This window comes from Amborella trichopoda, chromosome 1 (genome assembly GCF_054954075.1).
Source record: "Amborella trichopoda isolate Santa Cruz 75 chromosome 1, AtrichopodaSantaCruz75HAP2 v2.0, whole genome shotgun sequence".
NCBI classification, from domain to species: domain Eukaryota; kingdom Viridiplantae; phylum Streptophyta; class Magnoliopsida; order Amborellales; family Amborellaceae; genus Amborella; species Amborella trichopoda.
Window position 1 is genome coordinate 32,101,730 of NC_142336.1, and position 8,586 is coordinate 32,110,315.

Below are 8,586 nucleotides of genomic sequence, written 5' to 3' on the forward strand. Positions count from 1 at the left end.
TACGTCACCATAGTCCTATAATTTACGTGAGCTGTCTTCATTTAGCTTCACCAAACTATTTTTTAGCACCTTATTTTCTCTGAGATTTTCTTCAAGTTTTGAGCTCCTGATTTTTTTTGAGATTTTGAGCATACTTTTCATGAAAATCAGTTACCATTTAGTGTCCCTTTGAGACTCATTTATTGGATAGTGGACTTGGATAAAAAATTTTGATAAATTGCCATGCTATACATCACTATGTCACCATAGTCCTATAATTTACGTGAGCTGTCTTTATTTAGCTTCACCAAACTATTTTATGAATTAGAAGTTCACCTCTTTCTCTCTCTCTCTCTCTCTCTCTCTCTCTCTCTCTCTCTCATTTTGATCATAATTAAGTGGTAGATCAATGATCAATAGCTTCCATTTGTGTGACTGCGAAACCCCGTGTGATTAGAGTCATTTATGCTTTCATCTATGAGATAAAACTAAGTCCCTAAAAGGTCCATCTATGTGAAAGATTCGATCATTAGCTTCCCATTGATTGCTTGCAATTTTGTTTGATTTAATTTAGAATTATTTAATATTTTTGTTCCATGAGGAATTGAGCATATCATATTAGGAACATGTTTGCATTTATGTCTTTTAGTTTATGCTTTAATACCATGATAAATATTTGGTCATAAACCATACAAATTGAATTCAAATTGTGGCTTGGCTTACCATGATCAAATCAATTATACATGTACAAGCAATGGTTTAAAAAACGAATCGGTGACCCGGATCGGGCACCCAAGAAACCGATCCGGATCGGCGAATCGGCGATCCGGATCGGGAATCGGGTGAATAGGTCAGAAAAAAGCTTCAAAAAAATTCGAAAAATTTATTAAAATTCATTATAAATATTGGTTTTTAGGAATTCAATAAGAAATGAGGGTACTCCATTAAGAATTTTCATGTTTTTGAATGAATATGTGAATATTGATATGTTCTTTCCCTGCATGAACCGCCATTCAGCATTTAATTTACATCACACAAAAGGATAAACATAGAATTATCATGGAATAAGTATATCAACATACATGGACTACAATAAAGCATAAAATTAGTAACATACGATCTAAAAATAAAATGATAGACGACGTTGCTGTTCTTCTTGGTCACGCTGGTTCCATTGATTGAATTCGTTTGACAATTCATTGATTCGATCTAAAAACGAATCATCGATATTAGCAGGCGTCTGACTATTCCCAAATCCTTGAGTGTTAGTGTTTTGTTGTGTTCCCAATCCAAAATCCCCGAAGCTTGTCCATCCTTCATGCTCACCTGCACTGTCGTGCTCATCCCTACACTGTTGCTGTTGGGACTCGATATGTGAATAATATGGCTGGGATAGGGTGGCCTTAGAATCATCATCTCTCTCATTTTCTCTTAGACCCCCTTCCCACTCTCCCTCATTAGGTGCAATATCACCGACATATTGTGGATACGTTGGTTGGTTGCTTCCTCTTTCATGCTGCTCATCACTTTCTTCAATATCTTCATCACCGATAGCCTCAAGGAACACTCTCTTATGCAACACTGGCTCCTCCTCTTCTACTACCCATTGGTCTGCTATGTCTGTAACAAATATTGTGTCTAAGTCTATCGGCCCATAGTCTTCAAGCTTCCTTCTTATTTGTCGCTCTCTGAGGTTTAAATTATAATGAACGTATACTAGTTTATGAAGCTTCTCAGAAGCGAGTCGATTCCTCCTAGTAGTGTGCAACCATTGGAACGTACTCCAGTTGCGCTCACAGCCAGTAACAGAACATGTTTGGGAGAGCAAATTGATTGATATCTTCTTTAGGTGAGGTGCATCAGTACCATATATCTCTCATCATTCAGCTGGATTAAAATGCAAAAAGCATTGTAAGGGCAAGAACAATTCATAAGATTAAATATATGAATGAATAAAATATTAGCGAGGGGATAACCTGGATCCATCATAGTTCGAGAATTTCTGGCAAGTCTAGTTCCGAAGGATCCTATAGCATCCCTATACATAGCAAGCTAAAACAAATATATTACGTTTTAGTGCATTATTCCTCACAATCATAACAACTCAATGAAGTTCTTACCCAAACATTAAATAATACCTCTTGTATTGCTGCTACTTGGTTTCGATGGCTTCTCTCTAACCTTGAAATAATGTATCTGACCCCTTCCATAATCTTGTGGGGTTGTTCAGGTGTCAAATAGAAAAATTTTGGGTTAAAGTAGTAACGTAAAAAATATATAAGTAGAAAAATGTCATTTACAATTTCATAAAAAAATGATTTAAACTGAAACATTGTAATGATATAAATATATATTTACCAGCATAATGAATTGAACGTCCAAATTTGGTGTTCCACCTCTTTTCTATAATCTCGATCACTTTGTTAGTAAAATTACACTTCTCCCCAATAGCTGATTTCGCCCTCTCAATACCTTCATAAAGGATACCCATGGTAGCTTTCTTGTCAGCATCCACCATTTTTAACACCGTGACCAAAGGGGCAGTGGCCTCTACAACACTAGAACATCGAGACCAGAACTGCCTATTTGAGATTATGTTATCCACTTTTATACCGGTACTAGACTTCGAGAGGCGGTCATTTAACCACTCTTCACAAGTAAACAATCTCTTTAATGCACCTTCAGATTCTCGAATGGAGTCCACAGCTAAGTAATCGGTCGCAAAGCGGGTTATGGAAGGCCTGATTATCTTTCTTAGAGTGTTCTCTAGACAGAAATAAAATTTTAGAGTGGTTGTATATAAATCTCGACACCAACCTTGCTTCCTCTAGAGTCTCCTTCACAATTTTGATCTCACCGATCTCCTCTAACATAAGATCGATGCTGTGTGCAGCACACATGGTCCATACTAGATGCTTCCTCGTATCCATCAACTTGCTGCCCGTAAAAACACATGCACGCGCATTGTCCGTAATAAACTGGACTACATGCTTATCTCCCACCTCCTCCACTATCTGATCATATAGTCGTACGTAAAAGTTTACATCCTTCTTCGTCCCTGATACGTCTTTGCTAGACAAAAAAGCTGTACCTTTTGGGGAATAGGCCAAGAAGTTTAAAAACTCCTTTTTGCTAACTTTATTCAACCAACCATCACTCATGAGAGTAATTCCTGTCCTTGGTCAACTCTGTTTGTATTCTTCAATCCACTTTTTAACTTCCTCCACCTCTTTATCTAATATTGGCCCACTGAGCTCATAGGCCATCGGGGGTTTTACCCCGGGTCCGACTCTCTGGATTGCACTGACCATAGGTGGAAAATATGGGCTATTGGCTGCATCAAAGGGAATCCCTTTATCGTAGAACCATTTATCAATATATCTCCCTAACATGTTTCTTGTACCTTTAACCATGCCTTTTAAGGTCATCTGTTGTGACTTAGGCTTTGAGAGAAATGGGTCTTTACGACCATGACCTACAATACTGACACTCCTAGGTAACCTAGAAACAATTTCTTCAACAACTGATTCTCCTTGATACATATTGCCATCAACCCCTCCATACATATTTGTGCTGGGCCCGCCATACATGCTCGAGCTGGGCCCGCCATGCATATTTGAACTAAGCCCACCATGCATATCTGAGCTAGGCCCACCATGCATGTCTAAGCTAGACCCACCGGGCATTCTAAACCCACGTTCCCTCTGATATTGTTCATGTAAACTCAATCTTGTGGCCATGTCCAGCTCATTATTATATTGCTCTTCTAGGTCATTATTATATTGCTCTTCTATATCATTCCTGCTTGATGGTGTATATAAACTAGTTATCTCCTCATTCATCCTATGTTTGGCAATTTTTTTACCTTTGTTAGCATTAAGAATTGCCGCCATCTGTTTTTTTACATTACTAGGGACACTAGTGCATGCAGAAACTTCTCCCTTAACCCCTGCCAAGTGTTGCTTGAACCTATGTACCCCACTACTTATCACTCTTTGACAGTAATTACAAATAATTTTGTCTTTCTTGTTGGGATCAAGTCTGACCGCATGTTGCCATGCAGGGTTTTCTGCAGATCTTGACATGATTCAACTATTTTAAGATGTAAAAAGTATAAAATTAACCTGACAGTTCAAAAAGAAAAATAATCACCATGTGTAGTGATAATATGTTGCGGTAGTTCATGTAGTCATATTTGTTGTTACTTGTTATTGCAAAATACCTTTATTGACAATAATATTTTCGTACATATCAATTACAAACATTCAGAATAATATAATACAAAATGCAAGCTCCAAACATGGCTACAACTCGATTATCAAGAACATACATTTTTTGCATTAAAAAATTAATAATAAAAATAATTCTTCACAAAGCCTGCTAACATCAGTCATTCCAACTAAAAAATCCATGAACAACAGATAAAAAAAATACAGTTTTGCATTAAAAATATAATAACATGCATTTTTTTGCATACATAATCCATCAACATACAATTTTTTCAACAAAAACTTTAACAATAAAAATTTAAAATATGGTTTAATACCTCATGATAATTAAAACCTTGTCACGATTTTCACATCTTTTCGGAAATCATCATTTTTCAAAAAATTCGTTCATGGAAAAAAAAAAAAAAATTATAGCAAACTCAAACAATAAAAATTAAAAATTGGGTTTAATACATCATGATAATCAAAACCTTATCACGATTTTCACATCTTTTCGGAAAATCATCATTTTTCAAAAAATTCGATCATGGATAAAAAGAAATAAAAAAAAAAAGTACAGCAAATTTTCAAAAAATTCGATCATGGATTACAAAAAAAAATTCGATCATGGATTAAAAAAAAAATTAACAAATTTTCAAAAAGTTCGATCATGGATTAAAAAAAACAATCACAAATTTTCAAAAAATTTGATCATGGATTACAAAAAAAAATTCGATCATGGATTAAAAAAAGAATCACAAATTTTCAAAAAATTCAATCATGGATTACAAAAAATTCGATCATGGATTACAAAAAATTCGATCATGGATTACATAAAATTCGATCATGGATAACAAAAAAAAAAAAAACATAAAAAAACAAAAAATTTGATCGTGGATTACAAAAACAGAAAAAAACAATTCGATCATGGATTACAAAAAATTCAATCATGGGTTACAAAAAAAAAAAAAAAAAACAAAAAATTCGATCATGGATTACAAGAAAAAAAAACAAACATTTCGATCATGGATTACAAAAAAGTCGATCATGGACTACAGAAAATTCTATCATGGATTACAATAAATTCGATCATGGATTACATAAAATTCGATCATGGATTACAAAAAAAAACAAACAAAAAATTCGATCATGGATTACAAAAAAAAAAAAAAACAATTAGATCATGGATTACAAAAAATTCAATCATGGATTACAAAAAACTCTATCATGGGTTACATAAAAAACAAAAAACAAAAAATTCGATCATGGATTACAAAAAAAAAAACAAACATTTCGATCATGGATTACAAAAAAAAAAAATAAACATTTCGATCATGGATTACAAAACATTCGATCATGGATTACAAAAAATTCTATCATGGGGTACAAAAAATAAAAATAAAAAAAAAAATTCGATGATGGATTACAAGAAAAAAAAACAAACATTTCGATCATGGATTACAAAAAATTCGATCATGGATTACAAAAAATTCTATCATGGGTTACAAAAAAAAAAAAAATTGATCACGGATTACGAAAAAAAAAAAAAAACAATTCGATCATGGATTAAAAAAAAATCGATCAAGTATTACAAAACATTCGATCGTGGATTACAAAAAAAAAAAAAAAATTCTGTTCTTCACAGAGCCAATTTACATAAGCCATTTTAACTAAAAAATCCACCTCTAAGTGAATAAATTACATCCAATTCAGTATATTTTCTGATAAACAACAATATAAGGAATCAAAACCCTAAATTTTTAACACATTATTTCTAATATATCATGAAAACAAAATCAAAAGGCAGAAAAAAAAAAAAAAAAACAGCGAAATTTTGGTTCCGCAAAGATCTCTGTGTTCATCTCAAATTTTATGCTGTAATTGACCAAATTACGTAAAATTGAAAAATTTAAATCATACTAGACACAATAAAGATTAAAAACCCTAATTATGGAACTCATTATGTTCAAAATATGCCGTGAAATAAATCATATGGCGGAAAAAAAAAAAAACCCAAACTTCTTACCTGATTTTGTGAACCGAAGCCTTCAATCTCCAAAAAACTATGTTTTTCTCAACGATTATTACAAATTAGTAACAAAAGGTTTTGATTCACAGCTTTACGATCAAAATGCCTACAAATTTTGAAAGATTCATGCCCTATTTGGCATGAAACTTTCAGAAAAGGCGGAAACCCTAAAAAAGCAAGTTTCGTGATCCAAAAACACCAATTTTTTCAACCATTTAATCCTTGTAAAAGCTGAATAAAGCTGTTTACAGCCTGCAAATTAGATCACATGCCAAAAAAAACAAGAAAAATGATCAAAAAATGACAAATTTCAAAGAATCCCGTGAAGAATACTGTACAAATTTCTCTCTAGAACCGGACGATTCCCGATTTTTTAGCCGATACGATCCCCCCATTGTGATTTCCGAGTCGAACCGGCGTTTTTTTAAACACTGTGTACAAGTTATTTTTTGGTGGAGATGGAGATTGGTCTTGAAGTGTTTGATGTAATTTCAAAGTGATGAGTACTTTGAGAATGTATCTTGTATAGTGTTGTAAATATGAGAACTTGTATTTGAATATAGTCTTTTATTTATTCAATCTCCTTATTGTATCTTAAGTTTGAGCTTTAACAAAGGATCAATTAGAGTTGTATTTTGTTTTCAAATGAGTTTAAAGCCATGTTTGGTGGCTGGAACTTATGTACTATTGTCAATTTGTATGAAAACTTTATATATTTGGAGTTTTGTTGTTTTACGATGACAGTTGTTTTTTCAAACATATCACTTAAACTTGGCTTAATACTCCAACATCCTTGGCTTGAGAAAGGCCTAGAGTCCGAGCAGTGATGTAGTGCTCCACCTCCTCCATCTCATCCTTGAAGGCAAGCTTGTCGTCAAAATCCCACGGGATATTCGAAGGGAGGAAAATAGGAGCAGGTGCTTCTGGGATTTGTTCCTCGTAGTCATAGTAGTACGGGTTGCCTGGGATAGTCCGCCTCAACATAAAGAGACTACTCAACAGGAGACTCAGAGGATTTAGCAATAAGGGGGGGCCTGCCCCGTCGGTGCTTAGGGTCACCAGAGTTAGATGAGTGACAGGAGGAAGCCATAAAAGGCAGATACTGAAGTGAGAAAAGGATGAATAACAAGGAAGAAGGAAAGTGGGTAAGGAAAATCATTAATAGTGGTGCCCTATATAACCCATGGAGACTATGAATAGTTATCGTTTCCCACTGAAAAATGAAGTTTGAAAGATGAAAATTTGATTAATGCATATCAGAAAAATAAAAACTCCCAAAATCTCATCCGAAATGTCACGTTCACATGACAAAGAGAGTGTTCGTACGACACTATGGGGGCAAGTTAGTTTGGATTTTTTTTACTGTAGAAAGATGTGACCGGGCACTAAGAAATGACAAAAGGGAATGAGACCAAGGTGTGATGAGAGATACTAGCAAAGACAGCCTTCGCAAATGAGATGACTCTCGGTGCAGAAGATCGACAGCAGTTTCTTTTAAAATTCAAACCGGGAACGCAATGAGAAGATGAAGCCGGAAGAAAAAAATTCAAAGAACACGATCTAAAGGGATAAGGATGAATAAGTGAGAGTGAATATTGCTAGCAGAATGACAAAGTATGAATGAAGTTTTAATTTGAATAAAGAGACTAGGATATTGTTGACCGGATAAGAGGACAATAACCGTTCATAACTAAAAAAGATTGGGTTACAAAAAATCTTCTAGCTCGAAATTGTATATATAAGAAACTCCAGACGATAGGGTAAGGGATACACAAAAAATTGATTACTCTTGAGTCTTACATTATTGCGACAAGTAAGAAGTTAAAAGTAAGAAAGTAGATTGAGCATCTCATTATGGGTTAGCTTCAGTGACGGTCCGTTCTTCTGTATACTCTTGGAAGGACCTTATAGACCAAATTGCACCGCCCATATATATATTTTTCTTTCTTTTCGAGCTACATGATTAAGGGTGTTCTTTGTTCACTAGACCAAACTTTGATGTAAAGGAAACAGATGACTTCATAGGCGTGTCATGATCTCCTCCCAAATCCAGTCTATATCAATAAATTCTTAACTTTTTTTCCCATTGGTAAACTCATTCGTTGGTTGTGTTTGGAGTCCCTTCAGCATATTTGTATTTCTTTGCTATTACTATGTAGATGCATTTTAGGTGAAACACCCATGAGATGTAACACTTCTTCACTTGACAGGTCTTCACTTAATGGAGACCCTTCCGACAGAGGGTCAGCAACTAAGAAAACTGCCAGAGCATGGCCTCTGACAGTCTTTTGTGGGACATAAGTAATATCTGAAAGAAAGACTAATGCGATCTTGCTTGATAATATATTTTTTTTATTTTTCTTCTTTTCA